Source organism: Pseudopipra pipra, chromosome 1, assembly GCF_036250125.1.
Source record: "Pseudopipra pipra isolate bDixPip1 chromosome 1, bDixPip1.hap1, whole genome shotgun sequence".
Classification (NCBI taxonomy): domain Eukaryota; kingdom Metazoa; phylum Chordata; class Aves; order Passeriformes; family Pipridae; genus Pseudopipra; species Pseudopipra pipra.
In genome coordinates this window covers 5103314-5121740 of record NC_087549.1, presented here as the reverse complement: position 1 = coordinate 5121740, position 18427 = coordinate 5103314, and the positions used below count along the sequence as shown (strand labels likewise).

The 18427-nt window shown below is 41.8% G+C and overlaps 2 long non-coding RNA genes across 2 annotated transcripts; one reads left to right on the top strand and one right to left on the bottom strand.

Annotated features, from left to right (window-relative positions):
* Positions 1-7370: 7370 nt before the first annotated feature.
* Positions 7371-16379, top strand: LOC135415739 (uncharacterized). Its single transcript, XR_010431259.1, has 5 exons — positions 7371-7579; positions 9955-10067; positions 13235-13346; positions 14486-14560; positions 15465-16379. It is a non-coding gene; the product is annotated as an uncharacterized LOC135415739 (long non-coding RNA).
* LOC135415760 (uncharacterized) lies at positions 13129-17425 on the bottom strand. The gene is made up of 4 exons (XR_010431268.1): positions 17297-17425; positions 16617-16799; positions 16117-16179; positions 13129-13401 (listed from the first exon to the last, which is right to left on the bottom strand). It is a non-coding gene; the product is annotated as an uncharacterized LOC135415760 (long non-coding RNA).
* Positions 17426-18427: the final 1002 nt, after the last annotated feature.

The following is an 18427-nucleotide window of genomic DNA, read 5'->3' as shown; positions in this document are numbered from 1 at the left end:
AATTTTTTGATGAAACAGAGACTTTGTGACCTGTGACTATTTCAGCCTTTTCTAAAAGTTATTGAACCAGTAGGTAACAGAGAAGAAAAGATTCTCAATAGAGAAATAGATTTTGCTATTGCCATGCCTGTCTGTGAATTTGACATGGGGAAGGATCCAGAAGTACAAGACTAGAAGAAATATTCTCAATGTTTGTAAAGAAGCAGTGGATCTTCAAGATGACAATTCATCTCACAGTAGAGAACTGTATGTCTATCATCCAAATGTAGAGTCTTCAGCTGAACTACTAAAACATATCTACAATAATCCAGACAAAGGGCAAGTTATAGTGCTGATAGGGGTAATAGTCTCATCAAACAGCAATAAGCAGAAATACACCTTAAAAATCAATCATGACTGTGTGCGTGAGCAAGTTATTGCTGAAGCAATTAGGAATAAAGTGCAAAGTATGTTCCTGTCATCTGAACAACTGAAACTTTGTGTCTTAGAGTACCAGGGAAAATATATTTTAAAAGTGCATGGCTGAAGGGAGATGTCATTGTGGTCTTCAACATCCTCATGAGGGGAAGCAGAAGGGCAGTCACTGATCTCTTCTCTCTGATGACCAGTGACAGTACTCGAGGAAATGGTGTGAAGCTGAGTCAGGGAAGGTTTAGGTTGGATATCAGGAAAAGGTTTTTCATGCGAAGGATGGTCAGGCACTGGAACAGGCTCCTCAGAGAAGTGGTCAGCACCAAGCTTGTCTGAGATCAAGAAGCATTTGGACAATGCTCTCAGGCACATGGTGGGACTCTTGAAGTGTTCTGTGGAGGCCCAGGAGTTGGATTTAATGATCCTGGTGGGATCCTTCCAACTTAGCATATTGAATGATTGCATTGTACTCCTGACGATAAAGGGCATAGCAAGGTATATCAAAAGGGCAAAGCAAGGTATATCAACTGGGAGTGAGTCAGTGAAGTTCAAACTCGAAATGTAACGCAAGGTCCAATGGTTCTGTGAAGTATTCCAAGTATTTAACTAACATGCTGTCCAGTAGTAGATGAATGCTGTACCTTTTTGACATTATGTCTTGGGCTCAGCCATGTGTTATGAGGATGAGATTGAGGGAACCGCTGAGTAAAGGTCGATGTGATTATAATAGCCCCTCTTCTGGCCTTAGGTGCAATTTGTTCAGTTTAATGGCAAACCTCCTCGTGACTTCAGCAGGGTCAAGATTTCATGCTGCAAGTTTGTTTTTCTGACCAGTCATGATCCTTGACCAAAGCATAATCTTGTCTGCAGACGCTAGTCCAGACTGAACACAGCTTTAGGTAAATGCTCAAGGGCCAAATTTTGACATTTGGTTGAACAAGGGACACATGGCCAGAGCAGACCCATCTCAAATGCCGAGATCTCTATTTTAATTTCCTGTTCACTGAAATATTTTGTTTTTTCCTAAGCATAATGGATGAGTTGTACTAGTGGTATATACCATGGCACAAAGGTAGCAAAACTTTTACATTGCTCCTGCCTACTCTCATGGTAATAGTTTCACCCAGCAGACAAAAACTGCACAGAAAGCTTTTTTGCACTCTTCTTCAAATGATGTGAAGCTGGAGTTGCACAAAGCCAAGGCACAGAACTGGTGGCAGAGGTGCTGATGGCAGGAGGTCCCAGACACCAGCTGAGCAACACTTGTGATGTTGTTTTGAAGAAAAGATGCTATCTCATTTATTTTTGCCTCCCTTTGCTAAGACTAAATAACTTCATTTTCTAAGACACCAAGGCTCACTGGCTCCTACTGACTTCACAGAATCACGGAATCATAGAATATGCCAAGTTGGAAGGGACCCACAAGCATCATTGAGTCCAACTCCTGGCCCTGCACAGGACAACCCCAAGAATCCCACCATGTGCCTGACTATCATCCAAATGCTTCTTGAATTCTGTCAGGCTTGGTGCTGTGACCACTGCACTGGGGAGTCTGTTCCAGTGCCCAACCATCCTCTGGGTGAAGAACCTTTTCCTAATATCCAAACTAAACCTTCTTTGACACAACTTCAGGCCATTCCCTCAAGTCCTGTCACTGGTCACCACAGAGAAGAGATCAGTGCCCGCCCCTCCTCTTCACCTCACAAGGAAGTTGTAACAGTGAAGTCTTCCCTAGCCATCGACCAGGACCATCAGATCCCTTTTCTGGCACTACTTTCCAGCATCTTATTCCACAGTCTACCTGTATATCAGGGGTTGCCCCATCCTAGTTACAGAATCCAGTACTTCCCCTTGTTGAACTTCCTGTGGTTGGTGATTGCCAGACCCCCGATTTGTCAAGGTCTCTCTGCAGGGCCTCCCTGCCTTCAAGGGTGTCAACAGCACCTCCCAGTTTTGTATCATCTTCAAACTTGCTCAGTTTCCCTTCCAGTCTTGCTTACAAGTCATTTATGAAGATGTTGAAGAGCACAGGGCCTAAGACAAGCCCCGTGGAACCCCACTGGTGACAGGTCACCAGTCTGATGTCACACCAGTCACTATTACCCTCTGTGCTCCACTTGTGAGACAGTTGCTCACCCACCACATGATGTTTTATCCAGCTGTGGACTGGACATCTTGTCCAGCAGGATCCTGTGAGAGATAATATCAAAAGCTTTACTGAAATCCAAAAAGATTACATCAACTGGCTTCCCTTGGTCAACTATGTGAGTTACCTGGTCATAGAAGGAAATCAGGTTTTATAAGTTGGACTTCAGCTGGAACAATATCTCACTTCTGGGCCTGGGGTGTCACTTCACCAAGGTACAAAACTGACTTCAGGCACACGAATACACAAACTCCAGGCCATAAATCCTCAGAGATGTCCTTTCCTTCCCATAACTGATGCAAAATTAACCTTGAGTATGCAGCTCTGAGACAGAGAGTTGATCTTTTGCTAAAACCTCTGGCCTGTCTAGAGGGCCCAGGCACGATAGCCTGGTTATAGACATTTGGTGTGACCTGTATTAAATCGCAGTGAACAAACATGTCTTGTCAGGTAACTTGATTTCCCCCTGGAAATGACTGCACTGTTTATCCAGATATCAGGATCTGCTTGGAGACACTGTAGGTGGCTGGCACTGTGGTGTGTAAGCAGTGCTGGGCATCTCCTTTTATCTGTTGTTTGTAACTTGTAGCAGAAATCCATACCCTTGTGAGCTCTCAAGTACCAGACACCCGCACACAGACATAGATACCCTCATTTCTTTAAGCATACAGTAGCTACAGAATAGTTCCTCCCATGCTGCACTGTCAGCAGTGTATGAAGTTCAATGTGATCGTATCAAGTCCCTCTACTAAGTATTTCTTCCAGACAAACAGTCCCCACCTCCCTAAGAGCAAACTGAAGATGCCATTAGCGTAATCAAAGCAGCTCACTGTGGCTCAGGGCCTTGTCACATTAAGAAGCACAAAGCAGACAGATTAGGTACTGTGTTTAAATACAAGAAGCTATAAATGAATAAAGAAAATCATTAGTAGCCAAGGTAACTAATTGTGATGGAACTTTTTATTCATGACAAATACCAAAATAAACCAAAGAAGGGAAGAGACAGGAAAACTCAACCACCCACACAACTGCAAAGTACACTATTTAGTAAAAGATACTCCTTTAATAGTACTTGGAGTGTCACATTTCAACCTACACACAGAAACATGAGCATTTCGAATGACAAATGGACATCCAAGCTGCTCGTGACAAGGGCCCAGCCAGCAGGACAGACACACAGACACAGAAGCTGTGTATTTCTTTGTCCCCGTGTCCTTTTCTTTTCTTTCTTCTATTCTATTCTTCCAAATATTTTTCTTTAAACCCATGCAGATTTACACACAAGCACTCTTCTAAGGACTCCTGCAGGTCTTCCATCATTCCATGAAGAATCACACCCTACTGATTTCACTTTGCTTCCCATGATCCTCACCTGATGGCCCCTGTTCTTGTATGGGAGGAGATGGTGAGGAGTCAATTGCTCTGTTATTTCCTCTTTTACAACAAATTCTCTGCACTTTCAGATGTTTTAACCAGTCTTTGAGAATATGTGGGTGTGAATGGGATTAACACAAGTTTGCTGTAAGGGAGGTTACAGTGCATGTTGCACAGAAACACAAAACCATCAGCAAGGTACAGGCATGATATGTCAGTTCTGAATCAGAGCAAGGTGCCAAATGGCACCATGATGCAAAGGATGGTTTGCACCTCTGCAGGTCACGCTTCTTCCCCATTAACATCCAAAATGGGATATAGATGCCCAGGAGAGTGGGATGAAGGGCTTAGGGTACCAGGGAGGAGATGCATTCAGAAACCCAGGGACCTGTTGCCAAACTTGTGGCTCATTGCTGTAACTCTGGGAGGTCCCATCGGGCTCCTGAGTCTCTTAAGTTTGACTGGAAATACCACTAAAGGTCTTGCACCAAGGAGCCAGGGATCCAATTCCCTGTGGTATTAGGCAAGTGCTTATGTCTGTTTTTTCTACTGCCAGTTCCACAAGTACCCTAGGACAGCATTGCACTAATATTAAACAGAAAAAAAGCCTCCACAAATTCTGTTCTTCATCTCCCTCAGAGGTCACCTACCTCATTCTTTTTTCTCCCCATGAACGGACTGAAAACTATGCTGCTGCCCAAGATGGAAATCTGATATGAAGCAGTGAGGAGCAATGTGAATGCTTGAAGTAACCTCATTTTTCACCTGCCTTAAAATATCTGCTGCCAGACCCAGACACAACCACAGCTGAGAGTACAAGGCTTCCTCAGAAGCAAAAATAACAGAAGGAAATATAACCCCTCCTTCAAACAGTTAGAAAGGGTCCAGTTTTCCTGTGGGAAAAGAGGTAGGAAACCTCAGCTTACTGAACATGTCATCTATCACCTACAGCTTAAAAGAAGAAGATTGCTCCATCAATGATTACTGACTTACTTGATTTTCTCAGACCCCAGACCCAGCTTTCATTGACCTCCACCTGCCTTCCCACAAAATAATTCCTATAATTCCTCCACCCCTGGTCTGTGGTCCTTCAAATTTGATGTGGATACTGCACACAGTATTTTCAAACACCATTTCACCAGTGTTTTAAGAGACAGAATTAACATTTGGCTATGGTGAATTAATCCCCCCTTCTGACTAATATGTCTTATCATGTGTTTGCCTTTTCATGGCCACATCAGACTACTGGCTAGTAACCCAGCTCAACCAGCCTGAGCCTTTTTCCCCTCAACAGGCTCTCTTACTGTCCAATTCTTTGCTTTCTTCCTTCTCCCTCTCGCTTTTCCTCCTTAAAATCCATACCATATCTACAAATGCAGCTCCAAAGGTGAACCTGAAGCAGACCAGCCACGCTCAGAGCAAGTGCATTTCTATATTTAGCAACAAACATTTCAGTTGTGCTGCTGCAAAGCCTTTTTAAACAGCTGCACCTTCAAAGAGGTCTTCACAGAGCCACTGAGCTAGAAAGTATTGAAGGGGTGTTGTCTACAACTCAGCTTGTAACTCTTAAGCTTATAGCTGAAGGCAATGCAGGGGAACATTTGCATGGTTAGATCCATTTCTCTTCTTCCTAGAAATTGAAGAGAAGGAACACAGGGTGAAAAATTAATGCCAGAGCTAAAAAAAACCCCAGTGCCTGCCAGTAATAGCACTCTCTCTCTTTCCCATATATCCTTGTTCAGACGAGCACCAACACACATTGCATGCCCATTGCAATGACTGGTAGCTTAACACCCCTGTCTGAGTCTTTCTTTCCCGGAATAGATGTGAATATCTATATCCACCCTACTTATAGCAGTACAACCACATTCAATTGCATTCTGCTTATCTAAAACTGCCCCTGACACTTCTACTGGTGAGACCAGACTTCATTTCCACTCCTGACTGATCTCACTGAAAATGCCAGATGAGTCCAGCCAAACTCTCTTGGGAGAGGCTGTAGATGTTGGAAGTCTTCTGGATGCATCACTATACAACCAGGATTCTAAACACTGCCCTTAAAAATTTATTAATTTCAATATGGTTTACCGATTTTTTTCAACATCTGTGGGGTGTTCTCTGTGAAGATATCTAGTTTGCTGTGAGCCCATGGAATTCTAATTTCACTATTGTGCAGAATATTTCAGGACAGTTCTAAACTGATATTAAAAATACGTAACTGCTTCATGGAGAACACTACACATTGAATAAGATGGAGGAAGAAAATGAGAATTACAAATATTGTTAGTTCTAGAGGAAAGCATTGTGTAGAAGTTTTCAATTCTCTGGTGATTTTAAAGCACATAAACATCTGTATGCTCCCAATTATTTGCATAGCAGTTGCGTGTGTCGGGCACAAGGAGCATAAACTGACTATCTAAACCTTTTAAAATTTAAATAATTTTATACTTACTAGTTAATAGATAAAGAGAACAAAAAATTTGATATTTTCATGGACATGATCTTTAAGAATTCTCGTAAAGACAGAAATTTACTCTTCAAGTATCATGTATATTTTCTTTTGTCTAATTTATTCCACCACTTAATTTCTGCACCATTTTTACTTCTCACCAAATGTGGCTGGATTTGAGATATTTGTACATCTCTCATATCCCAGTGAAAGGCCATCTTTGAATGAGTGGCCATTGATGTCAATGGGAGCTTTGCCTGCATAGGGATTTCACTGGCATCCCGGGATTTGGTTCACAGATGGCAAGGCACTCCAGGGATTTGCAGGGAAGTAGCACTGAAACTATGAAGCCAGGGGCTATTGGCTCAAACATCCCTTTCTCAAGGAAAGGAGTGTTTCCCTGGATGCAAGAGCTTTGGGGAGACTTCGGGATTTTCCAACTCATTTTTAGCTTTTGCCATACTTAAGGTAAGGAACTCACTGCTGATGATCACTGAGAGGCCTCAGCAGAAGAATGGCATATCTGGGGGTCATACATCAGCAAACTAGCCCAGACATGCCAATATCCAAGCCCCTTTCCACGTGCTTGTCACAGGTCATGGATTATTCCAGTGGCGATGGAGAATGGTGGCACAGCAGATGAGTAGGTTGTGTGGTACTTGCTTTAAAGAAGTTCTGTTAGTACCCAGGTGTTTTTGATTTTTCCATTCCATTTTGAGATGTCAGTCAATGGATAGAGAAGGCAGGAAGGACTGTTTGTGTTGTCATATGGATGACTTGTGGGTTTTTCATCTTAAAATCTGCACTTGACCCCTTAAACAAAGAGAATATTAAGCTTGATGAACCAATGCTCTAAGCTGATGTCTTGGTGTGCAAAGGTAGGAATTTGCTAGTGCTTTCAAGTACAGAAACATCTGCAGAAGTGAGTGGAAGTCCTTTGAGTGCACAGATAATTATTGGGATTGTTACATGAGAGATGAGGTTATTTTCTCAGTTCTCTGTATGACTTCATAATGACTCCAATAGCTGCTGCTGCAAGTGAAAGGAAAGATCGTTGTTGCCTGACTATCAGCCAGAAGATTCAATGGCCTTTTCACACTAGAGAGGAAAATAAGGATTGTTTCTTCAATATTAATTCCTTTTTCTTTGGCATGTAAAACATAAGAATCAACACCTACAATTTCTGCTTACAAGATAAGGTAGATGCTGGATAATATTTAGGAGCCTACACACCTTTGTAATTTCAGCATGTTGCTCTTCACCTCACTCTATATATCCTTCAGTTATGAGGGGTTTTTTTTTCTTTATTTCAAGACCTGTTTTGTTTTGGATGCTGAATCACATGTATTTTTAAAAAGTGATTTGACAAGAATGTCAAATGTTTTAATTGATTTGGTACTAAATGGAACCACACATATATACAGTTCTTCAAATTCATAACAAGTGAGGGAAAAACTGGGAGAATTTTCTCCCCATCATATATCAACATTTTGAGTTCATTGCCTTTGACTTTGTTAAAACACTTTTTATCTCCTGTTACCTTACTTTTATGCTTGGAATGAGGCCATATTTCTGAAATTCATGTAGATAAAGTTATTGACTATACTCGGTGTGAGTGGGGAGTGGAATAGCAAACTATAAAAGAAGAAGGTCTCTTTATATGAGTTATGTCACTGTTCCCCTCCTATCCTCCACCCATTCTGAAGGATAGTACCAGCTCTAGATTATATTACACTGCTGAACATACTTGGGCCCACTCAAGGTTATAGAGTGCTTGTTCTCCTCCATCTTGTGTTACTGCTCTATTGAGCCGGTATATTTCTGGCATATTCTATGTTCTATGATTCTTTGGAATTTAAGAGAAGGGTTGAGTCCTGGTGTGTTGATAAAAACATCCGTTTCACAGAAAATTCAACTAAACTGACAAATTCAACTAAACTGACATCTGTTGCATCAAGTTTCATAATTAGGTCCAGCTCTTACACAGTTTTCATTTCCAGGTTATAAGTGCAGTCAGAAATTACTTTAGAACACCAAAGAAATCCTGTTGCAGCAGAACTCCTACATGTTCTTGACTTGTAGCCCATGTCCTTTCACCACTTTTCCCATTTAAGTTACATAATTTTGATGAGGAACCAGTTACGTATAACACTGTTGCAGTTTAACCCCAGCTGGCAACTCAGCCCCTCACAGCTGCTCACTCACTCCCCCACAGTGGGATGGAGGAAAGAGTCGGAAGGGTAAAAGTGAGAAAACTTGTGGGTTGAGATAAAGACAGTTTATTAGGTAAAGTAAAAGACTCGTATATAAGCAAAGCAAAATAAGGAATTAATTCAACACTTCCCATGGGCAGACAAGTGTTCAACCATGCCCAGGAAAGCTGGGCTCCATCACGCCTAACAGTGACTTGGGAAGAAAAACACCATCAATTTGAACATCCCTCTCTTTGTTTTTCTTCCTTCCATCTTTATATGCTGAACATGATGCCGTGCAATATGGAATATGCCTGTGGTTAGCTGGAGTCAGCTGTCCCAGCTGTCCCCTTCCAACCTCATGCACCCTCAGCCTCCTCATTGGGGGATGGTGAGGAGCAGAAAAGGCCTTCACTCTGTATAAGCCCTGACCAGCACTAACTAAATCATCCTTATCACAGCACAAATCTAAAAGACAGCCCCTAGTAGGAACTGTGAAGAAAATTGACTTCACCCCAGCCCAAACCAGCACAAATACATACAATAGCCAAGAAACCAGGCTGTTGGCACTGGAATCAAAATAACCACAAACCTCTTGTGGGAGTTTCAGAAAATCCCTTCTCTCCTATTTCTCCACTAAGGCTAGCAGACCTTGGCTGGTACTCCATATTGCTGTAGCTACAGTTCTGCCTTCAGCTAGATTTTCAAGATGTTTTTGCAGTACAATGCTTTGTATCAAAATATAACTTGATCACCTATGTAATATCCTGAACAACGCTGAATTTTTTTCCCTTATGCTGTAAAGAGGTGATTCAGTGTCTATCAGAGGTTGTTCATCCACTATGGGGCTGTCTCAGCATAACTGACTGTGCAATAAGTGTTGCTATATACATTATCTTTGTCTTATTGAAAGCATACTGCTGGGCAGTGGCTGCTGATATCTAACTTGGGACTTGGAAACATTATCCACGTATTTTCACACATCTTCAATTCTTTGTGGTACTATTTGTCAAAGTTTTTCACAATTGTACCAGTTTGCAGTCTCTGGGAAGAATTTTTAGCATGCCTTCTAAATCATAAGCGTTTTCTAGTTATTTCTAGAGAGAAATCTTTAGATTTGAATATCTTTTCTAAGTTTCTTCTCATAAAAAGACACACAATATTGTTGTTTTATGCAATGGAATGGATCCTGGTGAAATTTTGACTTTGTCAGTGTGTAATTGTCACTGCACCTTGGCTACTTCCATCCGTTTGAACAGACCACACAAAAAAAAGAGACAACTCATCTATGATTGATTGTGGTTCAGATCTGCCTTCTCACAATGTAACAGATAGAAAGAGCAAGTTGATATCACATTCATCATTCTCTCTTTCCTCTTAAGGTTCAGAGGAATGAGAGGTTTACGTTTTCTCCCACTGGCACTACTTACGAATAACTCTCTGAAATTTAGAAGATCAGAGCTATATTTGAAGGTTAAAGTCACTATACATTCAGGTAGGATGTCCTTGAATGTACAGTTCCCAGACTATTTTGCATTGAAGTCCCATCAGGATACCCATATTGCTTCCTCCGCTTTGGAAATGGAGTGCTTGGAATTAACTAAAGGACAGATATAAGGATTTTAGTTAGGTATACTCATATGATTTAAATTTCCACGCTGTTTCTATTCAGATATGAATAAATCATAAATTTCTTAGCAAAATAAATCCTCCATGGGAGCACAATTTTCCTCTTTAAATCTATGGGTCTGCTTTCATATCAGAAGAAAATCTGCCTACAGAAAAGTTTGCCTGAAACCTGCATGGCTCAAAAGTTCTTATTTGCTATGCACCTCATGCACAGAATTGCCTTCTGCTGAGAAGTACAAGGAGCACAGACAGTATCTGGTTTTAAATCGTTTAATATCACTTGCATTGTTCAAAAATGATTTTATGACATGTCCTTTTGCTCTGGTGATGATTTCTTGTTCTCTTGTGTTTCATTAAACTATTATTTGTAAAGTGTTTTGTGATACATTGCATGAAAGCTGCAACATAAGCAATTTTATGGGCTGGAGTTACAATTCAGGTATCAACAGGCAACGATTAATGATGCTAATTATTCAAAACAATTGTTCCTTTCTTTAAGGACTTTTTTTGGGGGGGGGGGTGAATTAAAATGAGTGAGTGGATGTTGTGTGGAAGAGATGTAAACATTTCTGCTGATGGAAGATAAAAGAAGAGATCGAAGAACATGAAAAATAACTTCAAATATTATCTATTGGAATATGACTCCTATATGTCATGTAAATTACTCAATAAAATAAGACTGTGCAAGCTACAGCAAAAGTAATAACACATCAAATAATCTGTTTGTCAAGTACATAAAAAAAGGTAAAAAACACATCCTTTATCATCTTCACCACTGACTCTAAACTACAGCAGGTTTGCTGAAGTGGACTATACTATCCCAAAATTTTCAGGTGGAGGCACATGTTTACTGAATCCGGCACTGTTCAGAGCAATCTGCTGGAAGAAGTATTACCCAGTGAAGAAAATATAGTTACTGGTTTCCTGTCTCTGTGACAGGGACAGTCTCTTCAGGACCAATAGTACTTTTTAATCCATAATCCTTGACAAACATTGTGTTTTCTGCTTCACAGGCTTGGTCATAGAATCATAGAATGTTTTGGGTTGGAAGGCACCTTATAGATCATCTAGTTTCAAACCCAGTGCTATGGGCAGGGATACCCCCCATACACATTTTGGCTTGGCTCCTGTAACATCTGCTGGTTACTCCAGATTTTAGGCCTGTTTCTGGGAGCTTCTGTCAGTCCTGAGCAAGTGATCAGTTACTGGTCTAAACCCAGCATGGTACCTTGATGTCAAGTAAAATCTATAATAACTGCAAGTATCAAGTGCTACTTGAATATAAGGTGAAATATGGTGGAGTTTTTTTCTACTTCTGCGCTATTTTGGGGTAAAGGATGCTTCAACCCCATTGTCCTGTTGCTTATCCTTGATAGTAGGATTCAATGTCTATCAAACCACCTCTTTCTAGAAAATGTGATTTTTTAATATTTATTAATAATGGATTTATTAGATTGTTATCTATAAGTGCAGGGTTTTTTGTTTCATACAAGAGTGCACATCTAGCTACAGGAACCTAACAGAGCAAATGAACTCCACTTACCACATAAGAAACAATTTACAAGTTTAAGAGTAAAATAATTAGCCATCCAGCAGCACCAGATCTTTTTACTGATATACATGCTTTTTCCCTGTAATTCCTCCTAAGAATCTAGATACCAACTTTATGTCAGAGGGGCTCATGAACACTTCAGTACAGAAGGAAAGTACATGAGAGAAAACTTTTTCATTGTGAGGGCAGCCTGCACAACAGGAACAGGTTACCTGAAGATGTTGGGGAGTCTTCATCCCTAGATATACTCAAAACCAAATCAGACACAGTCCTGGGCATCTTGCTGTACTTGACCCTGTTTCATCAGAGGAATTAGAGGAGAAGAGCTCAAGAGATCCTTTCCAATTTCAGTCATTCTGTGATTCTATGAAATACCACTTGAAGGATCACAGACTTCAGTGACCTGAATTGAGAGATGGGCTGTGGGGTGCCCAGACATTTATGTTATTGACTGATGTGATTTAATCTCAGTGGGTGGCTAAGCACCAGGCAGACACTCGCTCAATGCTTTGCCCAGTGCAGTGGGGGAGAGAACTGGAAGGGTAAAAGCGCAAGGACTAATGGGTTGAGATACATTCAAGCAAATACATCCAAACCCAGAAGAATGATGCGTATTTTTTTAAAAACATTTAGATAATGTGTATTTAGGATTCCAGTGTCCGGCGCTTTAAAAATACTCACCAGGAAAATTGCCTTTTTTTTTCTTTTTCTCATCCTGGAATGAGTTCCACATGTATTTTTTCTCTACATGAGAAAGTAAGCATAGCTCTCACACTGAACTATAACCTACTTTGTTGTTCAACCTTCCCATTCCCCTGAGGTGAGGTTTTACCTGTGATAATCTTATTTAAAGCAGATGAATTCACTCCATATCAGGCTACAGGAAAGCAATCTCTCAGAATGAAGTGAGAGTTCCCATTACTGTTAGTGTTTTAACTCACCCCACCAAGGTCCTTTGCAGCGGGCAAATGTTTGCACAGAGTATCCCAGTTGCACTGACTACTGTATCATGTCCCATACTACCACTAGGATTAGCAGGTGGAGAAAACATGGAGCAGTTTCTCTGTCAGACTGCAGCTTTAGAAAGCCAAAAGCTGTGTAAGTGAAGTGCCTTCTCCTTGTGGCTTTATTTACTACCTGTGTTAACTAGATTTGGGGAGACAGCTCGGAGAGATAAGGACAAACTCTTTCTGTATTAACCTATTTCATTTGTAGTTTTCCTCTCTCCCGCTGGGTTCCCTAGGCAATGTCTGATACACCTAGAGATTTTTCTTTACTGATAACTGCAACTGGGAGCATCAACCTGCAAGAAATGTCAATCTTCTTTGCATAAGAAAATGCCTGCAGTAAATACACATTTCCATATGGAGTGACTTCCAGCTTTACCTGTTTACCCCACTTCCCAAGCATCCAAAAGACTGTATTTCAGTGCTGTCATGAGAATGATTTATTAACATTGTTCACTGGTGACTAAATCCTAGGCAAAACAGAACAACTTGTGGAGCTGACAGATCCAGCAAGAACTCTAAGTGAAACTCCTTCTTCCTTTCTGTAGGCTTCACATGGGAAAAAAAGATGCTGCTGCTCCATAAGGTAATGAATCCAAAGCATGACCTCCATGTCTGTGAAGTTCCACTTTTCCTGTCTTCTACTAGGGCAGAAAAAAATAACAGTGGAGCTGAGGGACACACAAAGGTCTGACACTGGTGGTTAATTGCCTGCCCTGCTCTCCCCAGCAGCTGTGGGCTCAGCTTGGATATCTCTGAAGCATTGCTGCCTTTTGGAAGCTGGGGCAAGTTATAGCTTATGGCTGCAGGGCCACGGACTAAAGCATGACCTGGTTACTAATAAAACCAGGTAATTATTCCCTGATGGTTAGTGTGTATTCATTATAATGTGTATCTAATGCAAATGATTCATTTTAATTGTGTTCTCTCCTCCCTACGCACACTTAACTCCCATTGACAGGGAGGTGAGAACAGACTCCCTCCGCTTCCACTTATTAGCAAATGTTACAAGGATTATTCTGGTCCGGGAAGGTTTTGGGTGCTCTGCAATGATGTGTCTGACTCATCCCCTATTGTAGCAAGTAGGGAAGGTTATTTTTGCAGTGTTAATATGAAAAAACATGTGGAAAATGTAATGCTTCAAAGAGGTGCCTTCTGTGGGAAGTCATTGCTAATTAGGTGGTACGTGGGTGTCATCTGGGTCTCAGTAAACTATAGGTCATGCCAATATTTGAATCCTCTGAAGATTTTAGTGTAATTAGGGGGAAATAATTAGCATTTCACCTCTCATTGGGAAATTGTGATTAACTGTGTCGTAACCTTTTTAATGATTTTCAGGTTTTCTAGAACTGCTAAGTTCCTTGCTGCTTTCGAAGCTGTGTGCCTAATGACAACCAGAGGGCATGTGAAAGTCTTGTTGACTATCACAAAGGGTCCACATTGCTCTGATCCAAACAATTACTCTCATCACCTCTTTATGCTGAAATATTGTCTTAATCCATCTGAGACATGAACCATACTGTGCTAAGTTCTGCATCTCAGTACAGAAAGACAGGTGCCCTGTCAAATCTAGCAGAAATTCGAAAGGAAATCAGAAGTGTCAACTATTTTGCAAAGAGTCACTTCACATGATAAAGCTGATTCAGGACTACAGGATTAAAGCTATGAGGCTGACAACATTGTTTCTCCTAGCCAGAAATATACAGTGTCTTACTCTCTTCCCAGTGGGTTTTAGAGAGATGAATCCCAGGATGCTACACCACTTCTTTCTGACGGAGATAACCAGTCCACACAGAGGTGGTGAGTACAGCAGAAGACAGGAATATGAGCAAACTCTAAACCAGATAACTTCAGTAGTAATTACAGCGTAGTCATAGCTCAATCCCCCCAGGACTCCGGAATCACCTTGTGTTAAGCTCCTTGATGGTATTCAATTAAATGCTGTTTCAGGTGTGTGGCCAAGAGCCACAGACACACTTTTGATTGACATGAAGTCTTACCCATATTATGAAGCATTTCTGCTCTTGCCATTGATCAGTTATGCGCAATAAGAACCAACCCCAGCAGAGCTGTTCTCTGAGTCTGCTGCTCCCATGCAGAGTATCTGTCCTTGTGTTTTTGTTATGGACACTGCTGCCTTGTGATCAGCTGTGGAATGCATCTCTGGGATCAAAATTCCCTAAATTTGGCAGGTTTCCACTTCCTGTGGGAGGACTACAGAACCAGATCATTTTCACAAAATAACAAAATAGTTTTTTGCCTTGGACCAAAATGGACAAAAGTTTGGACTCCCAGAATACCTGCTAAGCCATACAAGGGGTCCATCCATGGTCCAGACAAGAGGCCAGGACTCAACGCTCTCTCTGATAGACCCTTGAATATTAGTTCTATTAGAATCACAGGACTAAATCTCCCCACATGTAAAATGGGGTTCCTGTAACACAGTTATCTTAAGATATCTCAGGGTAAGGATCTCCTCTTGGAGCTCCAAAGCATGGCTGTGTTGCTGGGATGCATGCATTGTGGATCAATCTGACAGTTCTCTTGTATTTTAAGGGGACAGAGAGTTTGGTCCCCTGATTTGATGTGTAAAGCTGACAGACCCCCAAGAGGAATACGTACCCCTGAGTAGGATGTGATCTGTTATTCTGTGAGAAAATGATACTGCCCTGACCATTCTGTACCATGGCTTTCCTCTTCCCAGCTACCAGCTGAGCAAGTACATAATCTTCAGATGTCACATTTGCATTAAAGGCATGTGCAGACTGGTTCCCAAAATCCTTTGATGAAGTGGTGTTAAGTGGGACAGAGCAAAGGCTCAGTATTTTTGATTCCCTGATGCCTTCACTGCTTTCCTGGCTGAGTATGGGATGGCCTCTTAGGAGCACTCCAAGGCACTTTGCTGTGTGGCATTTCAGCTGGTGCCAGCCAGCAGAACCAGACATGCCTTGGGTCTCAGTGGGGGACCTGCAGCAATCTCCTGTCCAACTCTCCCTGGAAGTTCTGTGGACCATATGTTGTCCCTGGCAGGTGCAACCAGCAAGACTGAGAGTAGAAGCTGGCAGTGCCCTGCCCGTTCTCCCTGAAGCACCACAGATTTCGGAGGAGTTGCCAGCCATTGACAGGCAGGACATTCGGCCAAGAGCCATCTGTCCAAGCTTACTTTCTGCCTCTGCTGTGGTTGATGCCCAGCAAGTTCCCACAAGCCTGAGGAATGAACTGCATTTGACCTCACATAAAAAAAGCTGGTGCTGAGAGGGAAATGTGAAAAGAAGCCTGCAACTTTCAGCTTTCAGAAAGATGTATGGATGTGATACAAAATTAGGGAGAAGAGGAAGAACAGCATGACTACCTACCTTGCTGGAACAGAGAGATGTGTCACCATATGTGCATGTTCCAGGGCCTCAGGAATACTGTGCCTGGAAGAGAGGAGGCATGTTCATCCAAAAAATTAATAATAGCGATGCATATAAAGACTATGGTTTAATTACTCGCATTAAACAGCTCAGCAGAGAAGGCAAGTAGTGAAGGTGACATGACAGGTTCTGCTAGCCTACCTAGTTTAGACATGATATTGCCTAAAACACATCATTGGACTCCACAGCCATGTTCACATACACATGTGCATACCACAGGCTGGGATAATGCTGTGAGAGGTTTGCAGGTTATGCTGGGGAGCAGCAGGCAGTTCCCATACACTAAATCCTCCTTGAAAATAAATGCATGAAGGCAAGGGGGTGTCCCAACAGCCTGAAACCCTGACTTTCACATCAGCTTGGCAAAGCAAACCCAAATAGTCAGACTTGAGAGAGCAGGAGTATCAAAAGGTGATGAAAAGTGGAAGATCAAAACTTACATGCGCTCCATGAGGGCAAGACAAAGTAAATCTCTCCCAAATGCCAGAGAAGCAGCCAGTGACTGGAACCACTCCCAGAGGTGGCTGCAGCCCAGACCAGCTCCAAGGAACATCCTTCCAAAATCCATCCTCTTCCTCTCTGCTTAATGTTTCTGTGTGTTTATGAGGAAACCTCTGAGCCATCTGGAAGCAGAAAGGGTACATTGGGATCAAACTGGCTGTAATTGTTGCCCAGGGACACTAGATGGAGAAACGCCTTTAGGGATAAAGAGTAGGTAAGGGGCTGTGTCACCAGTCTTACAGGAAAAAACAAAGGGAGTAAGAGCCCTCAGCTCACCATTATTGATGCTGTTGGCTTTAAGTTTTGCTTAAAAGCTTTCTGTTTTCAGATCCCATTACAGCTCTATACAGGCCATTAGTTAATTAAGTTATTCCACCAGACTCTGTCAAAGCTTGGATATGTTGTTACTGCTAGCTCTCTCAGGCTCCCCCTCACCTCCCTCCCCTTCACCCCTCACCACTGACAGATTTGGAAAATACAATGAAAAACAAGACTCTGAGTGGATCAAAGAAGTTATTCGATCCCTGATGAGGTTGAGCCAACACAGCTTCCCTGTGCTAAGTACATCAAATCTCTATTTCCACACAACTGTGCAACACACATCTTTGAAAAAGCTTACCAAAAACATCATCAGAAGTCATTACCTTTTCTTTGTCCCCAAAAGTTTGCTTCTGCCTCCCTGTGACACACATCCCAGGAGCAGAAGTTTACCTATAACAAGAGAAACCCTCAATATGAAGCAGCCAAGCCATCCTCGCCTTGTAGAGGAAGGCATCCTCCAAGACAGAGGAAGAAACAAATTGGCAAAGCCAAAAAATTGCTATCCCTACCTCTGTTTTCCCCCATTCATGTGCCGACACCAATGGTTTTGACTGGGAAACAACCTCCTATGGTACCCACAGCCATAGATATTTGCTTGAACTCTGGGGCGTCTCCTGCTGGTGTCTGAGTTAGCAGAGCTTGCAGTAATTCTAAAAATTGAAACAATAGGCCCAGGCTGACAATCTCTGCCCATAATGATCTGAGCATTTTAGCATAGTGTCCTATCGATATGGCTTCCAAGACCTTTATCATATCTGACTGATTCTTCCAGTGACAGCCTGTTAATTAAAATCAAAGTGCACAAAAGAACTGTGTTTATGAGTAAGTATCTATATGTAAAACATGCAGCTGGTACTGGTGGTCTCTGAAGACTCTCTGAATGCATCCCTCAAAAGAAGGGACACAAAGTGCTGTGTGGGAAAGTCTAACAGGCTGGAGGTTCAAGGTTTGAACAAAGAAATCAGAACTGATTATCATCATGAGCTGCCACTCAAACAGTTGTTTTTTTGAGAATTCATATGCAGAGGGTTATGAATATCAAATCAGTCTTTGAACAAGACCAAGTTACTTTGATCAAGTAACAGTTGTTACTACAGAGAAGAGTGGAGTCAATTAAAATGACGAATCTTGTACCCAGCATAGGCAACATTTGAGTTTTAGTGTCAAGGACTTGGAGAAGATCACAACATTATTCCAGTTTTGAAACAAGCCATATAGTTTGTTCCTCACAGCCACAGATTTTACAATGGATAAAACTAGTAAACCTGAAGCTGCTGTGCTTTTCATTTAGCAGTAGGCTGTTTTATTCTTCAATAGAAAGGTGATATAGGTTGCATTTTGCCCAGTGCAAAAGCAGAAGCCAAGGGCTACTCAGCAAAGGCAAGAAGCAAATTGCTTTTGACAAAGGACAATGTGTTGTGTTCAGACT